The sequence below is a fragment of the Colius striatus genome, chromosome 1, assembly GCF_028858725.1.
Source record: "Colius striatus isolate bColStr4 chromosome 1, bColStr4.1.hap1, whole genome shotgun sequence".
In the NCBI taxonomy this organism is placed as follows: domain Eukaryota; kingdom Metazoa; phylum Chordata; class Aves; order Coliiformes; family Coliidae; genus Colius; species Colius striatus.
The window spans coordinates 179,801,102-179,828,525 of NC_084759.1; the positions used below are offsets into that span (position 1 = coordinate 179,801,102).

At 33.7% G+C, this 27,424-nt stretch overlaps 1 protein-coding gene across 5 annotated transcripts in view; it reads left to right on the forward strand.

Annotated features, from left to right (window-relative positions):
- FOXP2 (forkhead box P2) overlaps positions 1 to 27,424 on the forward strand; it is a 417,694-nt gene that overhangs the window by 127,108 nt on the left and 263,162 nt on the right. For 4 of the 5 annotated variants that reach the window (XM_062017492.1, XM_062017511.1, XM_062017521.1 and 1 more), the window contains exon 3: positions 2,423 to 2,506. The gene's annotated coding sequence lies outside the window, so the exon portion shown is untranslated. Of the gene's footprint in view, positions 1 to 2,422; positions 2,517 to 27,424 lie in introns of all 5 variants that reach the window. The other variant, XM_062017501.1, reaches the window with a different exon arrangement.

Genomic DNA, 27,424 nt, shown 5'->3' on the forward strand with positions numbered 1-27,424 from the left:
TTTTAAGGTTCAGATGGAATTCAGATGGAGTTTTTAGATATTGAAGAATAGAAACATATCTCCATAAGCACTGTCAATATGGGATGGGTAAACAATGACAGGAAAGATTTATCTGCTACGGTCCAAAGGATGGAATGTGCTGGCTCAGTTGGAAAGATGGTAGAGAAATGTTATAGTACGGGAAAAACTGGAATGATTTGGGTCCAGGTTTTAGGACTCAAACAAAAATCAAAACTGATCAATGTTTACATCTACAGTAATATTATTTTTAAGAGGCAGATACCTTTGTCAAGTAAACTCTACTGGAATGTAGCGTCAACGAAATGCAGGTCAAAAGATAAGTTTATGAAGGTGAGGATTTGTACTGGTAAAAAGAAAGCTGATAGATAAGGCCTGCCATGTATCTCTGACTGCCAGCCACATCTACTCTATACCCACTTTAAGAATTCCATACTGACTTCAGAAAAAACTGTAGAAATCTTGATAATTAAAAAACATACATTAAAAAAATTGAGAAACGAGACTAACAGTGTTGTTGTTTCTGTATTAAGAATAATTGTGATAAAGTATCATCCAAGATTTCTTCTAAGCAGGCTCCATCTCACCAAAACAGATCATGTTTTGGTGTGATATATTTACATAGCATAACTATCTCATCTTTCTTTCTGAGCTGAAGCAAAATGTGATTCTTAATACAATCCAAGCTAAGAAAAGTGATTATTGGAAAATTTTGTGACAAAGAAATATAGGAAAAAAGAGAAATACAGAATATTGATGTTTGAGACTTACATATTAACATCTGTCAGCAAACAACACGTATTGTTGAAAAAATAACCATGAAGGTGTTTTAATGGAAAATGGGAAAGCAAGGTGAATGCTTCTCTGTCAATTGCTTGGACTTTTCCCATTCTGGATCCAGGGTGACCACATGACCATCAAGCAAAGTTTCATTGACACATATTTTACTTTACAACAACTTTTAGGAATTGCTACCCACTTTCACTTTGGCATATTTGCCTTAGGATCATTGCCTGTTTTTAACATTTTCTTCCTTTTTCTCTTTGTATTAAGAGCTCATAAGATTTCCTTCTCATTTCCCAGTGCTGTCCTACAGTGCAGGGGTTTCATGTAGTGTTTATTCCTCAAGCCTGTCATTCTTTGCTCTTCCTTCTTCACTTACTCTACTACAGAGGCTGCCAGGTAGCTTTCAGTTTTCTAGGAACTTCGACCTTCCCAGCAGGCTTTGTTACACTCTACAAACAAAGGAAGAAGTTAGAACTGCGGCTCTTTTAAATGTCCAAACATCTTGTAACAAAGTGTATATTAATAATGCCAGTTGGAACATAGGCTTTTTTTTAAAACTGTAGGAAAGCAGTCTTTTCTTTATAAAATTCTACATCCGTTTTTACTCTTCAATCTGCTTCTGTCTGACCTTGTCAGCAAGGGAGAATTGCCAAGGGGCACCATCGAGAAACTGGTAGGATCAGCTTCAGAAGTAGCATATTTTGAGGCATTAAGGCTGTGTCTATATTCTTAAATTAAACAATGCTTGGAAATAATACCAGATCTCTGCCACAGTTTTGGTCTTTGCAAACTAACATTGTTCCAGAAAATTCTCAGCCCTTTATTCGACCACCTCTGTTAGACAGTTAGCATATAAGCCCCTCTGTTCTGGAGCGTGAGTAGTATACTAGCATAGGTGTATATACTAGCACAGATGTAGGATAATCTGTGCCAGTTGATTTTCAGCAGAGAGAAGTGTGCTCAGGCATAGATGTGATTTAAATGTAGTTCTACAGACCTGCATGGTCTTCATTTCTTCTGTCTCGTTCAGCCTTCTCCCTTCAATGCAGTCTCACAGTCTTATGTTCAAAGCTTTTTTTTCACTTTTTACTTGTCCTTTTGTCCTTCCTAAAATGCATATAGATTTAAATTTCATTGGCATGTTGTCTCCTAGCTTCTGTTCCCTCCTTCAGATGACCCTATGAACTTATTGGTGGCGATACTGTGTGCAGTTCTCTGTCTGGAACAAACTACTTCAGGGAAGCCTCCCTTTGTTTGCCTTTAGGTATTTTGATAATAAAAGTAGAATAAAAATAGACTTTGACTGATGCCTTGTCTGTCCCTCTACTGCAAGGCTGAAACGTGATGAACAATTACATGTCTTTGTGGGCTACATTTGAGCTGACTTCTTGTTGGGAGAATCTTTCTCTTTTAACTTGCTCGGTCATTCAACCAAAATGTTTATGTCAAAATAGAAACATTTAAAATTATAAATACTTCCATTTTTTTTTTCCCCAGAATATTTATGAATCAGCTTATACACATCTTGAACAAATTAGAGAGTGTTATAAAGCCAGATTCTATTTTGTTTTCATTAAATGATTTCTAAATAGCTATAAACGTTTCTTTGTCTTGTCAGGATGGTGGTACTGGAATTGATTTTGGACGTCATTTCAGTTCAAGGTTGAAGTTAAAAGGTCTTTTTGAGTCTTAGAAGAAGCAGGTGAGTACAGGTCAAGCATCACAAGTCTTTTGAGTGTTATTTTTTGCAACTTTCTTTTGTTCTGGAATTGCTGTTCTTGCTTGCAAGTCCATATTCAAATAGCCGATCTCCACTTCCTTTGATTCCCTGAAATATATAACTGTTTGTATTATATGATTGGATAGCAGAGAATGTAAAAGCCATGGGGGCTTTCCATACATGCTTTTTTAGCACCTGCCGCAAAAAATAAGTAAAAACAGGGTTTTCTCACTAAAATGGAGTTAATTTTCACTGTATAGTTTTGTTATGTCAGCTCAAGTAGGAGGGTGATAAATAAGCTAATTTGCTTAGAAAAATCTTTTATACTGTATTTGTGTAAATATTTTTTGTAATAAAAGAACATTTTAAAAGTCAATATTAAGTAGTAATGAACCCCTGACTTTGGATATTCTTAGTTTCCTGAAACTGTGATGATCTCTATTCCATTGGTTAACCAGGAATATTCCATGAAGTCAAGGACTGTGAGTTCAGATCTTGTTTGAACTGCTTTATGTGTTAACAGTCTGAATCTGCTTATGAAGAAACACTGTTAGTGGGGATAATACCACCCTGGCACTTTGCATGCCTGTGCTGAATAATTTGCTTTGCTACAGACCTTCATGGCTGTCTTGAGTGAATCGTGTACAATTGCCTATCATTTTTTTTACCTTAGAGAGATCGGAAAAAGGACATTCTGAAGGCGTTAGTGTAAGATAAGAACTCAGAAAGCCACTTGCATTGATTTCTGATTTTTCATACTTGCTACTGCAACAAAGACTTAATCTAGCTGTTGAGTGTTGCAGTTGTTCACATTTTGCATTTCCTATAGGGGTAGAAAATTTCTTGAGACTATTTTCAGACTTTTTCAAATTGGAAATTTTAGTCTATATTTTAATGTGTAAATTGCAAAATATACTGAACTATTGCCTGATACTAAATTGGATAGATGACAGATCTCAACAGGTTACAACAAACTAACCTTATAGGAACCAGGCCAAATTGCTTCTATGTACAACTGTTTCTGGAGTAAATATGTGGTGTTCCACTGTAATTGCAAAGGTATGAAATATTCAGGTATACTTATGTGCACCGTAATATTGATATATCCATCTTCATGGCTCGGAAAGGCAAGAAAAATAAGTAATTCCAGGGGAGTTAATGATGGTGTGAGCAACTAGTGCTGAAAATATGTTTATAACAAGTTTTCTAAGTTTTGTCCTCTGGGAGGAAGCACAGACCTTTTTAACCTAATTCAAAGTAGCGTAAAACAAGACCATCCTGACATGTGTTTCACTGTGACTGTCTTTACCCACTGTGTAATGAGAAGGGAAAATTCCTTTCTTTGGATTTAACTTCACCTTTTTCCAAGGACTTGAAGCACTGGCCTAAGGGGTAGAGAATTAATATTGTGAAACCATAAAAAAGAAGATACTAGCTTTAGGTATGTTGTAAAACTGTAGATGGGGAAACTGTGGATGTTACTAACATCACATATAAATTTCTGTATGGCTGCATGTTAATACGTAGTAATACACTTGCAAAACAGTGTTTTTTCGTATGTTACCCAATGGAGAAAACATGAAAAAATAGTCAGATTCTTTGCTTTCTAGGTAGCAATGGAAATATGATGCTACTTCTATGATGTATTTATACATGTCTGAATGGTGTAACTTGTCTGTAGTAATACATAGTTTCTTCACAGTGTCAGTGTTTTGGAGATTGTTTTCATTTGATAGAAACTGTGTAGTAATTGAAGTCTGGTGAGCCAGCAAGAGATTTTTTTTAATGATATTTTTGTCTGGAAATTTACTATGTTCTATACCAAATAATGTCAGAAATACAGTAATACTGACTTGTGCATCTATAATAGTTTGGCAGTATCATTTTATTGAATTCCAGTATGTCTGGAACTTAAAGCATATGGAAGACAGTAACTGTTCTTCTGTTTCCTGCATTTTTTTCTTCCATAACTTTAAGTTAAATGCAATCTATAAAAATACTGTCTTTAAAGAAAGCCAAAATCTCTTTGGTGCTTTTTGCACTAGTGTCTATTTCTTTCAGTATATGAAAGTGGAAAGGGGATGTTTTTGCAGTCCATGAGGAAACAGTAGTAAATTCTGAGTTTTAGTTTTTCAGTATGTCATTTAGAGTTGATGTTTTTCTATGGCAGGACACGATGTCTTTGCACTGAATGAGAACTGGGATTCAGTCATAAAAGTAGTGGTAGAAATACAGAAAAAGAAAATTATATTCATGAGTAAACTTTTCATTAACAGAAACAGTCTGTCTGTTTTCTGCCTTGTCTTTCAGTACTGTTTAGGAGTAGGTTTTAGAAAACTGAGTTAGAGTTGGAAAAGCTGAAAGCAAGACAAAAATCCATACTGGAAAAATAAGAAAGCAGAGAAATAAATCTTCCATTTTTGGACTGATGATTTAAATGGACACTTCTGGGGACTGTTAGTGCAACAGTTACATCTGGATTTTCTGATTTAATTAGACTTTGGGAAAAAAGCTATGGAAGTTTTCTAAATATGAATTTTTTCTGTGTTAGTGAACTGTAGTTGTGATATTAGTTATTGTTAAACCGATCGAGCTCTTTTGTCTTTTATTGGCAATTTCTGGAAGAGGAGATATTGTGCTCATTCCTGTTTCTTCCTTGTATTACAGGACTTTAAACAGCATGTCATGTACACTCATTGTATATGTATGCATTTTGTCTGCCTACCCAATATATAGTCTACATGCATGTGTGTTTGTGTAGGGCAAACATAATCATATTGTTAGATTAGTACAGAAGTACATCTCATATAATTGCAGAAGAACTGGAACTCTCTCAAGAGTTATGGAGGAATTCATTGCTGGTCATAATGTTGATGTGGTTTGATGTGCATGTCCTGCCATCAGCTGGATAGTGAGTTGACATTAACTTTGTCCACAAAGAAAGCTAACTCTACTACACATCTAATCAGAAGCAAATAAGTTTTGATACTGCTGTAGGTAAGGGGAAGGAGGATATACGGCGTAATGCTGAATGGAACAGTTGGTATCTGCTTTCCAAGTGGTAACTGCGTGGGGATTGGTGGGCTTTGGTCATCAATTTGGTTTCTACCAGGAAAAGCCTGAAACATAAACAATATGTTACATTTTGACGGAATTATGTTAGAACACAGACAATGTTTATTATAGAATTTAGAATCATCTTTCCAGAGTGATAGTGAGTAGCTGCAGATTACTGATTTGGGGGAACCTGAAGGCAACTTTTAACAAAAAGTAGTTTACATTGATAGAATCAAATTTGTGGCCTGGAACTATGAGGCAGTAAATTCTTGCTATGGTTATACAAAATATCAAACTAAACTGGCCAGCATCTCAGTTCAGCTGAACATTAAGTGCACTTTTAATGGTCTGATTTGCTGGGAAGAGTGCTATTACAATAATCTTTTTTTTTTACAACCCGTATCAAATATGAGCTTGCATCACATTACAAAGTTTGTGCTTTGGGAGATATTTTCACGGCATCTAAGAGGAATGCTCCACATTTCTTGGAATTAGTCCTTAATAATACTGTCTTCAGAAATGAGTTATCGTTCAAATACACTGATTGTTCTGTGGTTTCTAGCATGGAAATTTTAAGGAAAAGCTACTTGAAATCTTATGTTCTTTCAAGTAATTGTGTGAAATGAGGAGAGATGGTGTGCGTCTTAATAATGTTATGATTCTTTTTTTCTGTATGACATGAATGGGAGAGGTGAGAACTCTTAATTCTTCACTGAACTGAATACAGGTTTCTAAATGTGGTCTGCTTGAGAGTAGAGGACCATTACTGCAGTTGTCATGTAAAATAAAGCTGGAGTCTGAAGCTCCTTTTTAGCTGTCAACTTTATTAAGGAGCTACTGGTGTGTTGAACTAGGCACACACATTATATAAGCAGTGTGTGGTAGTGTCTAGGGAGAGTTTTCTCTCTCTTCACTGCTGCTTTATTAGGTCTCGCTCACCCATTTGCTGTTGCCCTGCCTTACTCCAGCTTTCTGGCTGCAGCTCACAGCACAGTAGGTCTAATGTAGATTGACGCTTTTGCCAGAGGACTGATTGAAACTTGTGTCTCATAGTTGCTAATGCTCAGTCAACCATTTTATTGAAGATAAAGTAAATAAAATAGATTGCCATATGAGAATTCTCTGAAATCAAATGGAATAATTTGACAGGTTTAAGCCCATGAAAAAGCCAAAGCATTGAAACAGATGGGAGTACTTTTTATGCACAGTATACCAGGAAAAGGTGTCTGTTGGCTTGCTGTTAAACTGTCAATGGCTTTTACCAAAACTATAATTGTTGAAAATATTATCATCATTTCCAATGGGATTTCGATTAGTGTTTATGTTGTTACTTCCCTCGGAGAAATTTTCTAAAATTTAAGAGTTATGAGTATATTATTTTTATTTTCTTTTTATTCTTTAAGAGATTGGTGATGAATAACCACTCTCTTAAAATGTAATTAAAAAAAAGACTAACTGAGGAAGAGTTTATTAAAAAAATCACTTTGTGAAATAGCACAAAATAGATTGGTACTTTCATAGGTTTTCAATAATCTCTAAGTGACATAATTTTGAATATTACAATAAAGTTGCTAAAATAAGACCTGACGTTTCTAAAAGTACACAGAATATATGAACTTCTAAAGCTGTTGTGACTAACTGTTTAGAACAATGGTCAACAAACCTCAAATAATATTTATTGCACTTCTATTTTTTAAAGAATTGCTGTAGGTGAACAGTGCAGTATGTCCATATGATTTTTAGAAATAAGATTATAATAGCAATGAGTGATTTAAGATACAACAGATAATATATGCCTTTTTTTTTATCTTGCTAACAATGAGTATTGGTCTTAGTCACACTAGCGGATTTGTTCTTACTAGTTGGAGCACTTCTTTGAGAAAGTAAGACACCTGTGTTTTAGTTGACTACAGTATTATATCAAATTCAGAGATAAGAAAGGAAATAAATAGAAATTAAGTTAAAAATATATGAACAAAGATTGCCAATATAGACTTGGTTTTCCACCTTGAAAAACGTAATTTAAATAACATGTATGTATTCTGCTCTTTTTTATATTTAGACAAGAGCTTTTTGTGTGTATGGTGTTAGATATCAATTATATTTTGGTTTTTAAAGTTAAATATATTTATTAAAACACATTGTGCTATTGAGATGCTTGTAAGATTTCACAAATATTGGTTTTGAAATAAATTATGAATAAGCTATTTGAAGATGACTTGCCGGAGTGAGTTGATAGACTGGAAAAACACCAGAAGGATGGATTTTCCAGATTAACTGCTAGCCAGAATACACACCTAGTTGTGCTGATGTGTGCAGTGGCAGGGATGGTGCCGGTCAAAATAATAGTTCTAATATGACTGTGAATAACTGTAAGAAATGTGGATTATATTCTCAGTTTTTCCTATCTTAATCATATTTTTAAGAGAGAAAATTACTCTATTGTGCTTGTAATGCAGAGCACTGGCACCAGCAGTGCTCTGGAGAGGTCTTTTCTCTTTTCTGATGAATGTGTCTGGCCAAACACTTACAGCTCTTGCAGCAATTCCAGGCTTAAAATTTCAACATTGAAAGCAAAATCTAGTGACTGTGATGCCAGAAAGACAGGGCTTCCCATCTTCTTGAAGTAAGTCTCTTCATGTTCATTCTGTGTTGCTATTTCTGTTCATGCAATAGGATGAAAGGTTCATCAACAGCTTTGTCTTTGGGAGGAAGACACAGATATGCCACAAATCCCTGTTTTAACCCTTTCATTTTCCTCTTCTCCTTTCTATGAATTGAAATTCTTAGTTATTATCTGTTGGAGGAGGCAACATATAACATTAGTTTAATGATATTTTAATTATATACATAGAATTACCTTGTTTTTTGTTTTCTAGGAGATTCAAGGTGAAGTTTTTTCTAGTTAAATTGGAAAGCCATTAAACATTACCACAGTTTTTGGAACAAAATGGTGAGACCTATGTGCTCTAACATAGATTAATTTAGAATAAAAGCAAATTTTATCAAGTGAAATAAAAACATCAACAGTAGTTCACTTCAAATTTCTATAGAACATAAGGAAACCAAATGTGGTTTCCCATATTTCTCAGAACAACTTACTTGTGCTTTTTTTTTTTTTCAGCATGATCTCTTGACCATATCTGAAATAATTCTGAAAGGCTGATTTTCATGTTATTGTTTCCCATGTTTTCCTTTAAAATGGTAAAAGAAATTACCTACATTTTTTGTATGTTTTTTGAAGTTACCTGATCCAAATAGTAGTTCATGATAAACACGATGAACTAGCTATTTAAAATTATTATTTAAAAAAAATAGGCAATAAATAAAGCCATTCAAGTAACTGCATGTGAAAGAAATACAGAAGATCTAATTTCTGAAAATAAATGGGATCTGTAAAATGAGATAGAAATTTATGTGAATGCTTTGAGAGTTAACTTCCCTAAAAAGAGGATTTAAAGTGAGTTTTCTGTTTATAAGTTGTCTTCAAAAGAAGCAGAATAAGTCGGGATTTGGTTCATGGTTTGGTTCATATGGTGATTCTGGTCCTATATCCAAACAGTGTATAAATTCAACTACCGATAAGAAGATTGAGTAAATAGATACAATTGCTTGCTATAGTTTAGTGACTTCTCAAGAATGAGGTGCAGGATGTGGTCCATTAGCACATAAAAAGTAGAAATTTTATTCTGGAATCTGTATACTTCAGTTAAGTATAGTTTTATAGGTGATTACACTATTAGGAAATAGACTAATTTTAATTCAGTGTTGTTAAAGGAGAAACAACTAGATTTTGGGTTCCTTCTGTTGAAATACATACAGATGTTCTTGCCCCTTGCCATTAGTTTTAGTTGTTTCCTGTTTGCTGTAAGATAAATTTTCATGACATAATACAAATCGAGTTTTCTTTCCATCACTTATTAAAGAGTTAATACAACACACCAAATCTGCTCTCAACCCAGTCAAAGGCATTTATTTTAGTTTTAGGTACATCTGCTTTTTTTCTCAAATTTGATTGTTACTATTCATTTAAAAAAAAATAGTTCAGGGTTTTTTAATCTTTCTGTCATCATCCTATCAGAACTTCTAAATTGAAATTTTGCTTTATATCAGTTTTTCTGTACTGTTTAAGTGGATTAAATGAATGATAGCATTATTATTTATTTTATTTCTACAGATCAGACTGGTACGTTGAACTAAATTACTGAAATGAATGGAAAAATATTTAAAAGCTTCTCTTATGACAGAGTCACTTTGTGTTTACCTTTTTGGTCAGTAGTCTTACAAGGAATATAGAAGTTAAGCGTGTAAATCTTTCTTCTTATCTGCAAAAATATTGGACTCATCAGTATCAATAGTCCTTTTAATAACTAAAGCCCATAATTATTTAATGAACAGGTGCTGCAGTCCTAGGTATCTTTTGCCTCTCTCAGAAATTTATTATCGCCCTGCGACAGAACCCGTGTTTGCTTGCTTGTTTGCTTGCTTTCTTCTTTCTCTTCAAACCTTAACTTTCAAAAAGGAAAATGGAAATGAATGAGGAAAGGATCCTCAACTGGAAAATCCATACCAGTTTAAACTATGCTACTTGGCTTTGCAGGAAGGTTATTTGGGAGTACTCCTATGATTGTTTTGCCAGCCCATAGGTGGTAGGTGGTAGGAGGCAGCTCTGGCATTGGGGAGGTAACAAACATCAGAGGAAGGAGGGAGAGGGCAGGAGGATCCTTAACTGCTGCAGCTGTTTGCTAAGTGAGCATATGTTGAAGCCCCTGAGCTTCCACAGAAGATCTTTTCACAGGTCAGTGCTTCAATAACATGATAATATTTTATTTGCTTTTCTAAGGGAAGTTGTCCTATTGTGGAAGTCTTGATGTTACTTTTCATTATAAAAGATAATGGAATAATCCAGTTAGTTACAGTAAAGAAACATTTTTTTCTCTAAAGTTCATAATGTTAAAAAAGAGTATTTTCTCTTTCTCACCCAAAGATTTGCTAAATGCTGCACATTTGGAGTATATCTGAGGATGTATTAATGTTACTACCATTTTATCATTTATATTCTTTTAATTTTGCAAATCAGAGATATTTTTAGTTCAAGTTATTTTAAATCTATTTGATTTGTTAGGCCTGAAAAAGCTATATATGGGATTGATTAAATGTATTTGATAGGACAGTGTTTTGAAGTTAATAAGTTATGAACTCGAATACTCTGTCCAATACTTAAAAGATCCCAGAAGATATAGCATGTGATTTAATTACCTCTCTTTCATTTTGTGAGCTTGACCTCTGTTCCCAGCCTTGAGAAAAAGAAAGACAAAGTGCTATGAGCAACTGGTATTTGATATTAACAAGGTATATCCCACATCTTCTTTGCATCACATAGTCACAGATAGTCCTAAGCATGGATGTGGGACTTCCCTAGAAAAATTCTGTCCTTCAGTTGGCAAATTCATCTGCTGTCTTACTTCTTTAGATGCCTTGTTAAAATCCTCTCTCATTCCTTCAGCTTCTACCCTAGAAACCTGTTTTCTGGGTTAGCTCTGTGCAGAAGCACCCGGGGCAACACAGAGATACTGGTCTCGGTAGACTAAGGATGATTTTTGAGACAGGCCAGTTTGCTCTTCTACAAGACAGGACTGTAGTATACAGATAGGATGTTGTTGGTTGTGTTGTTTAGTTTCAGATTTTAATTTTGTGTTTATGCAATTGTATGTTTGTGGAATTTGACTGAATCTGTCCCAGTTCCTTTTTGAGAAAGACGTTGGATGTTTTCTTCACACACTAATACAAATTTCTTCCTTTTTTTTTGGAAAATAACTAGAGGGAAATCATAACCCATATGTAAGATTTGGGATTTGGACAGTGAAAGCTGATGATAATTTACGTGAAAATGGAGAGATTTATTCTTTCTGACAATAAAGGCTTTGATTCATGACAACCTGTAAGGTTATGTTGAAGTCATATGGGAATAGGTACTGTCTTTTCTAGGAGCCCATGTTTGACAGAGGTCTCGGAGAAAAACTTTTAGCCACCAAAGCAAGGGATTTTCACAGTGTTGGTAGTCTGCAGTAAAAACCATCTTTGCTGCATCTTTTGATTGCCTTTGCAGCTGCCAAATATACAGGCAAAATGCAATACTGCACATGAAATTACAGTTAAAGGTGATTCTTAAATATTTTGGAATTTTTCTGGCATCAAACGTCCATTACTGCATGTTAATAGATAAAATGTTCAAATTAATGTGTAAGGTGATGAATGCTGAGTGTCTTTAGACTATTCAAATGGCCTGTACTCACCTGCTAATAACAACTCAGATTCCTGTAACTATACAAGAAGTTGTCAAGGAGGTTGATTTTAGTTGCTTGGTGCTTTGGTGTATTTTAAATTGTTCATTTCACTTAATCCAATAACATAGCTAGTTATTTGCACTATATTGATGAGTGGCTACTTTTAAAAGCTTAACAATTAAGATTATAATGGGACTGTAGGATGAAAGAAAAATTTCTCTGTATTGAAACTGTAATAATACAGGAATGAAAAGTGTGTTGTTTAATTGTTTGATTTGGCCACGTAGTGTGATAGTTGCTGTTAAATATGACTCATATTTTTAATATAAGAAAAGAATTAAAAACAACAACAAAAAAAAGGTTTGATCTCATCTGACCTTTCTGACGTTCAGTCAGTTAAAAGGTTTGTAAGACGTTTAATTACCAAATGGTATGATCATTATTCTACTCATCATTTGATATATAACGTCAAGTGAATTGCCTCCCTGGAGTGCACTGTGTTTCACAGATCAATAGATTTAGTAAGATCTTGAAGGAGAGCTTTATACATTCACAGAAAAGAAGAAAAAGTATATCCTACTTGTAAAATAGCTTATACAGTTATTCTGTGAGCTTTAGAGAGTTATTGTTTTATTTACATCTCAGGCATACAAAATCCTGTGACATAAAGGCATTTATTAAAATATATGAAATTGCTTTATGGAAATTTAAAAAAAGTATTGTTTCTATCATGTTCTATTTTAAAAAATTTAATGAAAGTCTGCCCTCAACAGCTTCATTCAAATCTATTAAAATAATTACACTTATTACTACAGATTTTTTGCTTTGACACAGCACAACAAACATTGTATGACAAAAGGCTGTCTAAATACACTACACATGATTTCTTAAAGTGTTCACAGTTTGTTTTTCTGCATTTTTAAATAGATATGGTTAATTTTAAGATTTGAGTTGTTTTGGTTTGGGTTTTTTTCTTTTTTCATTGTATGAAGGATATTTATGCACACTTCAAGAGAAAAAGATAAAACTTGTCCCTAATTTCCTAATTTAATGCCTATTTATTTATTTAAAAAATTCTATGAATGTTTAAAATTAATTGTATAAAGGATAGTTCATGGTTACTTACTTAGGCTTTTCCAGATGTATTCTATTACTCTTATCCAATATAGATGAGCCATGATGTAACACCAGCTATTTGAGCACACCTATCTGATCTCTTACCCTTCATAGAAGGGTTTTCCAAATGACTAAAACAGACTTCTAGAAGAGTTCAGGCAATAGTAGTTGTTGCTCTTTTTTTTCCCATAATTTTTACTAGCTCTTTTAACAAGTTTCTGCTTACATAGTAAGAAAACAAAACTCTTTTATTAATGAGGGTAAGCTTTTTTAGCTCAAATTTACACCTTGTTGGTCTTGCATCAGTCAGTCACTGAGGAAACTGTAGCTCAGCTAAGCAAATCCTCCTGGCTGTGAGACAGAAGAACATTTACTTGAAAATTCTACTTCCTTATTCATCTGTCACTTACAACCCATCATCTACTCAAAGATTAATTTGAATTGTGAACAATATCTAAGCTTCCTTAATCCCTTGCTCTTGTCCTTTTTCTTAAGCTACTGTACTGTGACGGAAAGGCCATAATTCTGAAGCTTCTTATTTCTCAGGCCCACCTAAAGCAACTCCATTGGGAACCAGTTGATGTTTAGCAAGGAAATTCTTACCTGGTTTTCAGAACAACCTGGAAAAATTGTCAGGAGGCATTCACGCTCTTAAATGTTCACTGTGTGGAATTCTTGTGAAAGTGAAGTCTAACTTGTCTGGATTCTTTGCACCAACATTTTTCAAGGTCAGATTAAGTTGTGAAGTGCAAGATGGGTTTCTGAGATTTGATTCCTTTGTACTCACAGCATTTTTTACCAAATCAGCAAATGAAAGAATGCCAATTTAATTAATAATGAAGATAGCTGGGAAATATGTCATATTCTTACTTTTACATATTTTGTAATATCTAAAATTTGTAATATGTTTTTTGACCTCTGCTGCCACTCTTGCTTTACCACTTCCTTGGTGTTTTTTTCGGGAAGAATACTAATTTAGTAGTTTTCCCACTACTAATTATACAAATACTTGCTTATTTGGACTGTCTTAGTAAGGACCTAGAATTTAAAAAGAAATGAAGAAATCTGCAGGTTTTCCTGCTGAAGTTTAACATCTGAAGACTTTGTTGTTAATGAGTACACTTAAGCATACTTAGAGTAACTCATCCAGAAATATCAATTGTTTTGATGATACAGTCATCTATGGCTTGACTTGACAAAGTTTGGGCCATCAGGACCCAGTCTTTGAACACGTACACTGTGAACAGATCTTTGGCTGAATTGTGATATGTACTTGCTAGCTTTAGGATTGTATATATCAATAGTCATCTCTTCCAAGATGCTCTTAAAGTTAGAACAGTAGACATTTGTTGGCATTCGCACTTATTTGCCTGTACATTTACTGCTTAGCAGTTAGTAGCAAATTGTATTGGGTATTTGAAGTGTCAAGTCCATTTTGGATAAAAAGTAATGGAAAATTGGCATTGCCTCTGTCATCATTTGGTAGGTACCATAGATGTCAGTGATCAGTGACAAAGTACAGCAGTGATCTTGAACACTGTGTTCTGGGCCCCTCAGTTTAAGGATGTTTCTTCTGGAGAAAGTATTTCTATTCCAACATGGTAATAATTTTAAATTGGAAGCACAAGAAATGGAGAAGATATTGTAAACAGCCAGATCTTGAAGACACCTTCTCATTAATGAAATGTTTTTTAATAAGTTGTATAAGCATGTGAATATATTTTTTCAGAGTAATCTAAAGTAGTAATTCCAGATACTAAAAATGCTTTTCCAAAAGTATTGCATTTTTTATTGGGTTTTAAATATATTTTATATTTTAGAGTTGTTTTTCTCTATTTAACTAGTTTCACTCTAAAGGCAAAGTTGTTTCCTGATTTTCTTGAGTCTATGCTTAACACTCAGTCTTGGAAGTAATCCAAGGGCACTCGGGGGTGTCATTCAACAGCAGTCACTCTCCCCTTTATAGTGATCTGGGATTCCTGCAGAGCATGTCTGCCTCTGTGGGACTGGAGGTACAGAGATGGTTAAGTAGTTACATATTTATTCCAGTTCTCAGGCAAGATTTGCCTGATCATCACAGCTATGGCTACATAGATCCCAGTCCTTGGACTGGCTGGTTTCAGGCTAGCTCCAGTGGAGTATATTAAAAATGTAGTCACAACACTTGCTGCGGCATATCTAAACTTCAGTCTAGATCTTTTAAGGAACATGAAATCTAGCTTGATCTTAATGTACCTCTCCTCTTGTCTAGGATCTATTGCGCTGCATTGAGGAGGTCTCTTTTGCATTCTCAGGAAGTAAAGTCTCTCACTTTCTGCCTTAATAGAAGTGCAGCAGAAGTGCATGCAGAATCAACGTGGCTAGCGTTTGTCAGTTCATAACTCGTTTTAACTGAACTTGATTTTGTTAAATTGGTACCAAAATGTTTACATTTTTTTGCCATTCACAATTTTCACTAAGTTTTCTACTGTTAATCAGCCAAATTAGTGACAGCTTTTCTAACATGGACTGAGCCGTCTATATTAAATGTGGTGACAGGTTATGCTGGTTTTGATTAAGAAGTAGATAAAATTATGTTGCAAGAAAAATGGGCTAAAGTTTTTGGACTTTATAAGAAGCTATAACATATGGAATGATTCCAGTGGTTTTAATTGCGATGTTATAATTATTGACCATTAAAAATTTTAATTTTATTTTATGGAGCTATACTTAATTGTCAGATGTGGTCTTGACCTTTCTATGTTGGTTCTGATCCCAAAGAACTGGGGAAAAAAATAGGAGTGGAAAATGAGGGGAAAATATACGCAAGAATGAATAATTCTGAAGTAAATAACAAAAATTCATACATATATATGGCTGAGAAAGGGTTATAACTATTAGCTGTCTAATACAGAAGATGATGTTTAGGACAGGGACACAGCACAAGAGAGGTCCAGAAAAGGAAGGATGGAACTTATGAATGGAATTATTTTACCCATGTCTTGAATTCCTATCTGCCTCAGGCAGATGTTTCATATTTTTCTCTACATTTCAGCTTCAGCAACTTCCTTTATTTCTGCCCTGATGTTTTCTTTTGATTTTGTCTCTGAAGACCTCCATTTTAAAGTCCTTAAGATGGTACCAGCAAAAATGGAAGGAAGACTTTGCCTGTTGCGTCACTGGCATATTGTGATACAGGAAATGCATGCATAGATGCGGGTCACATTACAGTTCTAGCTATGTACAGTTAAATTGTACAGTTTCAAGTTGATGACTGATTCTTCAGTGAGTTGAAATATCGTTACCTTAAGCGGAAAGCTTGATGAATATGCTCTCATTCCAATTTTTCATCTGTAACTGAGCTTTTATTTTTTAAAAAAAGGGCTTTTAATATTTAAACTGAATGGTAGAGATTTTTTTAGCAATTTTTTTATTCACCTATCTGCTTTTTTTTTTCTGATTTTCAGGTGAAAACTCTTTTGTAAAAACATTATTTACTTACTTGAATATGTGTAGCAACTGTGAAATTTAGTTCATGGTTTCAACATTTCTCATATTATTGTATTTTCTAGCTTTTAAGAGATGTTGTGGCTCTTACACAATGTAATACTACTACAATATGGTGGGTGTAGATATTCTCATTAGTGAGGTGTAAACTATCACTTTGTGTTCGGGTTTAGACTTAAATTGACAAAACTGTAGAACTCTTTTGTGATGTCATTGAAGGTTGTGTAAATTCCTGGTTTTAACTGTATATTTAGAGAAACTCATTTAGTAACCAAATAAGGTGGATATGAATTTCATGTGTATTGCATGAGAGTAAAAGAGAAAGGATACTTCAGCAGGTTATATGTAACATTAATCTAGAGTGAAGGAATAAATTAACTCATTAACAGTCTTCCTATCAATAAAGTGCAGCAAATATAGATGTAGTTCCTGCTACTGTAGTTACTGTCTTAAGGGTTAAAAAAGCACTCCATGTGTATGAATGTGTTGATTGCACTACAATATGTCATAGGTCTAGCTGCATGGGGAATAGGATTCAATGGATGAATGAGTACTTGTTTCCTTTGTAAACCTGATGCTTGGGATACTTTTAGAGGTAACTGAATGTAAACTATTCACTATCTTCTATGACCTAATCCTGATTTCATACTAAACAACACAATGAATGGAATGAAATGAAATTAAGAGAATATATTATATTAGTTGTCCTGTAGCAAACCTATGCCATTCTTTACAAACAGCTTTTCTTCAGATGAATAAATAAGAAGTGAGATAAGTGCATGACTGAATTGCTAAAGGGGGAGTCTTTGCACCTGAGGTGGTGACCACATGCTCATAACAACTGGAAGTGCTGTGGTATATTAATCCTTGATACAGCTCCATTTGAAATACTGCAGGTAAATAAATTTGGTCTGTAGTTTTCTGTTTCTAAACCAATACCATGCTATAGTTTGAAATCAAAGCAGCAAGCTCTTCTTTATGTTAAGAACTCTTTGAGAGTTTCTTACAGAATTAACTGGAAGTTGCTAACAACAGGTAGTTAGGATGTATTAAAATATGTTCCTTTTCCTTTAAGCATGCTATTTAAAATATTCACCCTGTTTAAACTTATTTTTAATGCGTACTGTAGCACTGGGCGTATTTTTCCTAGTTGCTTTCCTTCTTTTACTGCTAGACATATTCCTGTATTCTTCTGCCTTGGCCTTCCCTGCAGAAAGTGGCCTGCTGTGGAATTGTGTATCTCCTAGGCTACCATAGCCTAGATTTGCTATTTTTATTGTACCTTTGTAAGGAAGCAGAAGTTTTGTAAGTTGATACAGTCATACTATGTGTCTGTCAGTCCCCCACAATAATTCTTGAACCTGTTGGCCCACTTCAGACAGATTGATGGCCTCAAAGATACCGTCATCCATGGAAACAAATGACTTATGTAACAGAAACATACAAAATGGTGTATCTGCTGAGGAAAAAAGTGCAGTGTTAAGTATGCTTATGCTATTATTCATAACTTATGTTGCTCACAGAACTGCCTTGATGTTTTGTTATTATTTTGCTTTCACCCATAGTCATGTACTTGTGTATTCATTCCTTGTCCAACTACAGTTACAAATGTAAAACTATGTCACATATTATTTAAGAGTTGTATTTGAAAATTGTTTCATGAGTTTAATCCTGTGCAATTTTTTAGGAATCCTTCCTCCAAATACATTTTAGTTTGTGTTTTACAATGAACAATTGCTGTCTTTTTTTACTCTGACATTAAATAATTAAAAAGTGATAATATTTTTTTCCCTTAAAAGAAAGAAAAATTAGTAGGAATATAACTGTGGACTATTTATTTTCAAAATTTTGTCTTATACTTGCCAGAGGAATAATTTTGTGTAGGTAAGTTACTTTATGAGTCTTCATAGTAGAACATACAACCCACAGCGTACATGCATGAACTTTTGAGAAATCTTTGTATATATTTACATTTAACCACCATAATGGTAGGTGTGTTGGACAACCTAGGAAGGAAGTATTTGTATTGAAAGACAAACTGTTCATTTTTTTTTCCGTTTTATAGAGCTTGATGAAAAATTATTTGTGGTAGAAATCTGTTACCTTGGAATGGCATTCTGCTTCCCTAAAAAGTTTCTCCAGTTCCCAAAGTGTGCATACTGTTGCAACATCCCTTCCAATTTCAGCAACAAAGGCAACAGGACAGAGACAACAGTCACTGCATTAAGTAACACTAAATAAAAGTATTTTTAAAATCCAGTTCATCTCCAAAACTGTCTGTCCAATGCAGCGATGAAATATAGGTCCTGGGGAAACAAATAATGTGGCACGTAGTAACAAAGAATGGAGGAAAGGTCATGCAGAGGAGGTTGAAATAATGCTGTATGAACAGCTTTACTTCAGGCATGTTCTGTGTTTTAAATGCTTTGCTTTTGCAGTCTCAGCATTCTTTTAATGTAGAAGATTAAACAAAAATTTCCTTTTAAAAAAGTAATCATAAGAGCACTTCCATTACACAGATTTACTGACTTCATATTTATAACAATGGTGTGAAATTCAGATCTGCTCCTCAGGCTTCACTGCTCCATTCAACTAGTTGCCACATTATGATGTTGTTCATTGTGGCACATGAGGAACTACACAAAAATGAGACAAACATTGGGATAGATAATTATTTGTTATGAATTATTAAATATATTTTAAATATAATATGTATGTGTTGCATGTCATTTAAAAAGACCCCCAAGCACTTTAAGCTATATATAAAAGAAAATTGCTTTTTTCCACTTGCTTAAATGCACCCTCTGCTGGGGTAAAACACAACAGCTGTGAAGTGCAATGTGATCTGTAAGCACAAGTGTTCAGGAATTCTGTTTTATGGCTCATCTGAAATACTGTGAACAGCCAAAATGCAAGCACATTCCTGTTAAGAAAGGACTGGAAATTGATTTAGTGTTGATTCGTAGTGAAAAATGTCACCTGTGTAATCTTGAGCCAGTACGGGCTTTCCTGTCTTAAAGCTTGGTTCTGCTTGTATATTCACAGGCTGAAGAGAAAGAGCTTCTGGTAGATTCATCTGTCTTTCTGAACTTCCATGTTTGGCAGCGTGATTTATTTCTGTTAAATGAATTTGAAAATAACATCAAGAAGCTGCTTGATGTTTGTGTTGTTCCTATATGGTTGAAAACACATGGTTTCTGTTCAGAGAAACTGCACTCATCATGGTTTTTCCTACTTTAAAGAAACAACAGAAGACAACTAACTTACCTTGAGCTTCTTGTTGCTTCTCAGAGTTGTATTAATTTCCTAGGAGTCTTGCCTCAGGTACCAATGGCTAAGTACAGGAATCAGCATCAGAGACTTCTTTAGAGATAGGACGTACTATTGTGTGTTCTTCTGATGAAGTATTATTAGAAGCCCTTCAGAAAACCTGCAGGTAGCATAAAGGAATTGAAAAAGAAAGTATTTTCCCTATTCCTGTAAAATAGAGAGTCCAAATAGAAGAAAGGTTGGCAGTAGGTTTCCATTCAACAGAGAGGCAGGTTTTGCAGGACATAGATAAGTTCGGTGGGAAAAAAGTCTTAAGGGAAGAGTGGAAGGAACGTTCCACCTCCAAATAAGTGATTTAGGGATTAAGACTTCTTTTTTCTTCTTCTTCTTTTGGTTTCAGATCTTTTGCTTTATTTCAGTCTTTTTTTCTTCTAGCAGGTTTCCAGTACTAAGTGCCATTCCAGAAACCAGCGTGTCCTACTAAAGGCCATGTGTCACTTAATCATAATGCTTTATCTAAAAGACCAGTGAAATAAAGAGACTTTACAAGCAAATAGAATTTTTACTGTATATTCTCTAACCATAAGGGGATTACTTGACCTCCTGTGTCTTTTGCACACATCAAACTCTATGCTAAAGCTGTCTTGAAGCTTGCGGGAGTTCATCCTCTAGGGATTTTCCTTTTGTCTGTCAGTCCACAGAAAGAAAAATATGTCCAGTCATATTTATCTGTGTGTTGACCATTTCTGTCCATTGATTGTTAATATTCTTATCAAATACATGGGGTTTTTTTCAGTTATACTGACTTTGATGACGGTACTTGTTTGATATTTTCTGAATACCAGTTTCTGCAACTTTCTACTAGACTTCTTAATAAGGATTCATTTAGAATTCTTTGACCTCTGTACAGTCTTTACTAAAGTAACATTTATTTTCCTACAAAAAACATAGAATTTGCAACAAAAGACTGTTACATGAAGATTGATAGTTTTACATGGCTTTAATCTTCATTGTTCAGTGAAACATTCCCAGGTCTCACACATCCCTATACACAGTGCTTTGAAATCTGTAACTGGAGAGATCGACATGGGCATATGCATGCTGCACTCACGGCCTTGTTTCAGCTGTCCCTATGCAAAACATTTAACTGTTCCTTCCATTTAGCTGGAGAGACAAGGGCTGAGTAAACTCCTAGTTTCTAGCCATGTCAGGGAATGATGGCAGCCATTATTGCCTTACAGTGTAACTCTTCTCATGTAGCAACCTGTGTCTCTGAGGTGGTGGAATATGGTGCTGCAATGGTTTTTAAACCAACACATTTGTCTTGATATTTCTTTTCTGACAGTATATCATGTTACACAAGACATTCTGTTTGAGTTGGAAAGTTAATATTAATAACTATATTTCTATTTGAGAGAGCCTTACACACTAGCTAAAGTTGTTTGTTGTTCAAGTGTGCCCTGGTTAAGTATGAGGACATCTTTCAGTTTTCAGTCTCTTGTCTTAAGGAGACCATGTAACCATATGCATAGAATCTGCAGAAAATGGTGTTTTCAAAAATTTTCCAAACTATAGAGATTGTCTAATAATTTTCTTGATTTTCTACATTATGTGTTTTGTCCCAGTTAGTCTCGATCCAGCCAAATCCAGCATTCTGTGTTGGGGCAATTACGTTATTAATTTGAGAATCTACTTTCCGATTTTATGGCTTAGTCAGATAGGTGGGTGCTACGTGATTAGATAAATAGTAGCCTTCTGAGTAAGCCATCTACATGTCTGCCTTCTGACTCTGAGCCAACAACTTTACATAAAGATCTCAACGCTAAGAAAATCACTTTTCTGTTTTTTACAGTTTTGATAGAAAGTAGCCTTTGTCATGGTCTTAGTATATTACAAAATTGAAATCCATGTAATTTCTATCTTTAGAAATATTATCTAATTGCAGATTAGATGAAGAAAAAAAGGATATTGTTTGTAGTATGGCCAGTATAAGTTCGTTTTAACTTGGGAGTTTTCCTCCAACTTCCTCTAAATCAGAATGATCTGAGTAGAAATTAATTTTTTAGTGAAATGAGATGCCTTTTGGTATTTGTAGGTTGATACATACAAATGTTTGCATTCTTTAATTTCAATTAGCAATACTATCTCTAATTTTGTATCTTCTCAATTAGGAATGTGAGATATTAGAGCCTTACCATCAAATATTTACTGTTTGTTCTGCTGTTTTGACTTCAATAGAGAACACTGTATTTCTGAGATAACAAATAAGAATACAGGCAAGAAATGCAATTTTATCTTTTCACTTAGAGGTTAATGTAGCCTCTTCCTTGGTTCAAAATTGTGGAAATACTTTTGCAGATATTTATGTAGAACACTCCTTTGCTTATGTTTAAAGTATTAACCTGCAGCATATTTTATCTGAGTCATAAATTAATATCTCTTTTGGGAACCACAGGAAATAACAAAACAGAAACAACATCCAGAGCGCTTTTCTGTGCGATGCTGAAGGGGTGACTAGGGAGATCAGAAAATCAGCATAGTTTTCACTCTCATTTACAGGTTTTTCAGATGTCTTGGCTGATCAACTAGAGAGTTCCTCACCAGGTTATGATTCCCTTTGCTTAGTGCTTAATGTAGGTAGACTGTTATGGTTTTATCTGATTTATAATCTTGTTTCTGGACAGCTTTGTAAGTATCCTGATAGTATTTTGTAAGGTTACAATGTTAATACTCATCATCTAGTCCATAATCAGCATTACAGTCTTATGTCAGCATAATCAGCATTATAGTCATATAGTCAGCAAATAGTCTTTACCATGCAAAGAGTTCCATATATCACTTGTGCTGATAAAATTCCAGTTAAATTAGGTTTCTAACCAACTTGTTGAGGTAGAAGTACCAGGTGAGGAGCCAGGGTAGTTTATTGCTGACACTAATGAAAACATCATGATTTTTGAGAATAAATAACAAAACCTCCCTTGCTTTAGTCACTTCCTCAATAATTTGCTTGCTGGCTACAAATATAAAAAATTAAATGTCTCTGTACTAGGTGTACAAATCAGTATTTATGCAGTATTCAATTTGCCTGCCTTCCATCCTGCTAAGTGCAATTTGCTTTAGTTTGAGCAATTTATAAAATGATATCTGTAAGTAGTGCACATGAAATTTAAGTAAGAACATAACATTATTTCTTCCTTTTTTAGAGCAGCATTTAAAAAAAAAAAAAATCTAATCTTGAATTCTGCTCTCTAAAAGTTTTTAGGGGTGGGAGGATTTGTTTTGTATCCTTTCAGCAATGCAGATCCATTCACCATCTGTAATACCCATAAATGAAGTTCTGGATGTATGAAATACACTGACTTTTACAAAACCCTTGTGTGTTTGTTTCAGGCTCAAACCATACTTGAGCATAACTGATGTATGTACCTTGCGTGTATACAACATGAAGTTTTGATTCCTATGTAAAGAAATCTAAACATTTTTCAATGCCTGTTCATGCCCACATGCTTGCAAATAAACATGTAATAGTAACAGTTTTCCTCTGGAACGGTAGATAGTTAAACTCTGTGACAATTTTTAGTCTTGGAGAGTTCAGTCATTGTTCATATCCTATAAATTCTGAAACTCCATAGCAATATCTAACTTTGCTCTCTTTTCAAAGTTACAATTCCTGTGTTTTTTTCAACTTCTACCCCTGCATCAGTGAATTCACTGTAACAGTTTGATTTTGTATAAAGATGTATCTTTAAAGAGAAACACTAGTGTAAAGTCATTTGGGATTTGGCAGCTGTAAATTGTGCAGTAAAATGGGATTTCAGATTTAATAGATTACTTGTATTTCTAGATTACAAGCAGTTGTCAAATAGTTGTCTTGATCTCTAGGAAAGAAAAGGGATAAGAGGAAATATGTGTCCTTAGAATCAAGTCAGAATTTTCTGGTTTACTGTGACCACTGGGGAGAGAAATGCCTTTATTTCAATATGAAATGAATACAAAAGAGAAAATGACCATGTGTCTGATTTCATTAAAAGTATCTTGTATGGTAAATATAATATGAGTTGCATTTGGCTTTGATATTGTGTGTCTGTGACGATTTCATATATTGATTTTTTTTCCAAGTAGCCTGCCCAGTACTAATTAAAACCAGTGAATTAAACTTCTATGCTCTTTTGTAAAAATGAAGCTGTTCAGATTAATATCTTGACTGAAAACTCAAAAGAATTTCACAAGGCTGTGTTGGATAATTTGTGAACTTTCAATAAGAGGAGCTAGGTAGCATTTGTACTGATCATATACTTGTTTAGTTTTGCAGATTTAGAAGGTGTTTGCAATACCTGATGCATAAAAACACCTAAAATGATCTAGTTACAACATGGCGTATAATAAGTTATACTGCCGTTGCATGCTTTTCTAGGAACTCTTATTTGTATAGCAGCAACAGACTCAATCCTTGGAAATAAAAGAAGTGAAGTAGCCTGAAAAGTATCACATGATGGCACTGTTTCCATTTCCACCTCCAATATTATGAAATAAAGCTATAATAAACTGGTATTAAAATGGTATGTAATGCCAATGTACTTTGTATAATTTATGTAAAAGAAAAATCTAACCACTGTGGTTATTAATATAGGTATTAAAATGGATGTATAGATTTCTCAGAAAAGTGTTTTGTAAAACTTTGCATATTTATAATATTCCCTGTTTTTATTGTAGAGTTCTGCACAATATGTAATGTTTGTGAATGCTGAACTGTAAAATTCATTTAGCATTGTGTTGGGAAAAAACCCTTTTAATTGTTGTGTAAATGAGATGTTTTATTTTTTGTTTTGATTTTATTGTGGAAAGAAAGCTAATGGCTGTCCTTTTTGTGTTTAATATAAAGCCTTTTTGTGGTAAATTAGATCATTAATACAGACACATTTTTAAAAAATGCAAATTAGCTTTCCATGAGCAGAAAAGAGCTTAAAGTGTGTAGTAAGGTCAGAGGCAGGATCAGACATATTTGTAAAATGAATTACATTCAAGTAGGAAGATGAGGGAAAATATGAATGTAAAAAAAAAAAAAAATCAGTGATTTATAATATATAGATGTTAGATGTCATATTATTTCATTTTTAGATATTCTTACTGAATACCTGTAAATGTTCATATTTTTTGGTAATATAAATTAATGATCACCTCTGAATTAATATTTTCTATTTGTAGAGTCTTTGTAGAGTCATCAATATTAATTATTAGCAAGAGAAAACACATTGATGGTTTTTGTAAAAAGAAAAGAGTTGAGTGTGATTCTACTTTGCTGTTGTTTATTTTAGAGTAATGTAAATATCACGTCCCATCATTCTCTCATATAAAAAATTAGACTGTTTTATACATTTTACTATTATGAGGATCACTGCAAAAACGAAACAAAAGCCTTGCAAGGGGAAGTTAGAAAAATACCCACTGGTTGTGCAGACCTAATAGCTGGGGTTTGGATCTTTGCCAAATTGGGTGCTTGCACTCCAGGAATGTCCTCTGCCAGTGTAAACTTCTGTTCTGTGCCGTGTGAGGCTCTTCTGTGTCTTTTTCAGTTTGAAGTCAGGGGCAAAAGAAAGTACATGTTAAAATCTGTCATGTAAAACTTTGCTTCTATCTAGTGAATCACCAAATGTAACTAAACAGGAGAGGATATAATAAATTATTCTGAACTTCATCAATAGACTGGTTTTAGGTAATAACAAAATATTATTTCAGAAGACCTTATATACAGTATAACATTTAATCACTAAAAGAAATTGTTCCTGTTGATAAAATAAATGGTAGAAGCTCATTGTACTGTCATATTAAAATGTTTTAAAAAACATTTAATGTATTTAATTTGCTTTAGTAAGTAAACAATATCTTCCTATTTTTTATTGGATATACTCAAATCTTTTCTAGCTATCCTGATTGGAAGCCCTGGATTACACAAGTATTTCAATGTTACACTACCTCTCTTGGTATCTGATAGTCCACTGTATTGTACTATTTTAGAGCAAGACATAAAAATCATCATTATTATTTTGAATAATTTTGCGAAGTTTTTAAAGGCGTAGTAACATAGCTGAGGTTATGTAATAAATTTCAATAAGAAAAAGCATTCGTTACTCACAGCTGTCTATTCATTTGTATGTCTCATTTGTTCATATATGAGGTGAAGAATTTCAGAAAACAGTAAGTAAAGACTTCTCAGTGTATTTCACCATTGAAATTCCTTGCAATTTCAAAATGTCAGTGTTACTTTTCAGGACAAATTTTATACAATAGTAATTCTGTGATTATTCATCCAGTTTAATTAATTCAATTAAGTAAGTCTGCTGTCAGGTGTTCTTTTAATAATTGAATCAACATGCAGATACATAATAAGCATAAAAGCACTTCTATGGCTACAGTAAATTTAGATCCGAAAGAATCTGCTATTCCACTACATTTGATATAGATTATTCTATAATATTTCAGTAATGGGTTGCACAAAGGCTGCCTTTTAATTCTTTGCTTTCTCAAATGTCTTTATATATAATGGTTTAAAACAGAAGGTGTTCAAGAGAGGGTGACCTTTTTCCATTACCATAGTTCCTGTCATTAATGCATTATAATTTTCTTTAGAAGTCTGGAAAAAATGTGTATATGTGCACTCTGTAGTAGGTATGAATCAAAGTGTGTTAGTGAAAGTTAAGAATTGTCTGTTATTGCTAAAAAAAAGGAGGAAAAAAAAAGAAAAATGAGAGGAAGTAATTTTATTGTTATTTTTGCTGTAAAAGTTTAAACAAACCTTATACTTTATACAAAGCAGTTACAGACTTGAGAGTTTTAGCATCTGTAATCTGAACACACAGCAGTTGACTTACTCAGGTGCTAAAAATAATATGATCCTTACCTAAATTTAAAGCAAACAGAATGTTGTATTAGACTGAGTTGTGTATAAAGGCCAAAAATATATCTCCATCCTATGCAATGTATTACTATAGATGTTATTTTAATAACATATGTATTAAAAAACATGGTAAATGATTCACTTGGCATACTCTCAATGGTGCTTGATGTCATAATTATTGTAAATATTAATTGCTGTGCTAAAAATGTAAGCAGGATGACTTTGTATTAGATGAAAAATGAAAATAGTCTGTGTACGGGTAAATAGATAATCATACAAAAGTAATTGGGGTTTTAAAACCCCAATCTATTCTGCCAGCATGAGCTCGTTTGCATGTTAATCACAAGAGTGATTTCCTACTTCACAAGGAAGTCCACACTCTTTCATAACCACTTTTAATTGCATTTAAAATGTTGCAGGGTTGGAATATTAGAAATGGAGGCGTATCAGTGTCAAATTAATAAAAAAATGTTTCTGAAAATCTTTATAGGCTACAGATTAAATGGTGTGGGCTTTTTGTTTTATAGAAAATACAAAATGTATATTTATGATACATTTTAAGTGAGGCATGTTAAATGATAAAAACAAATTAATTTATACGTATATTGTTTATTTTAAAATTTGATAAATGGAAACATAATTGTTGCTGGAAATTACAGAAAGCATTTTTATTAGTAACTTGTTTTATAGATTGACTGATAGTTTCATTAACTTTTCATTTATTGATAAAATAGTAAATCAGCAACAGTTATAAAAATCCAGGTTTTTAATAAACCAGAAGGCAGTGTG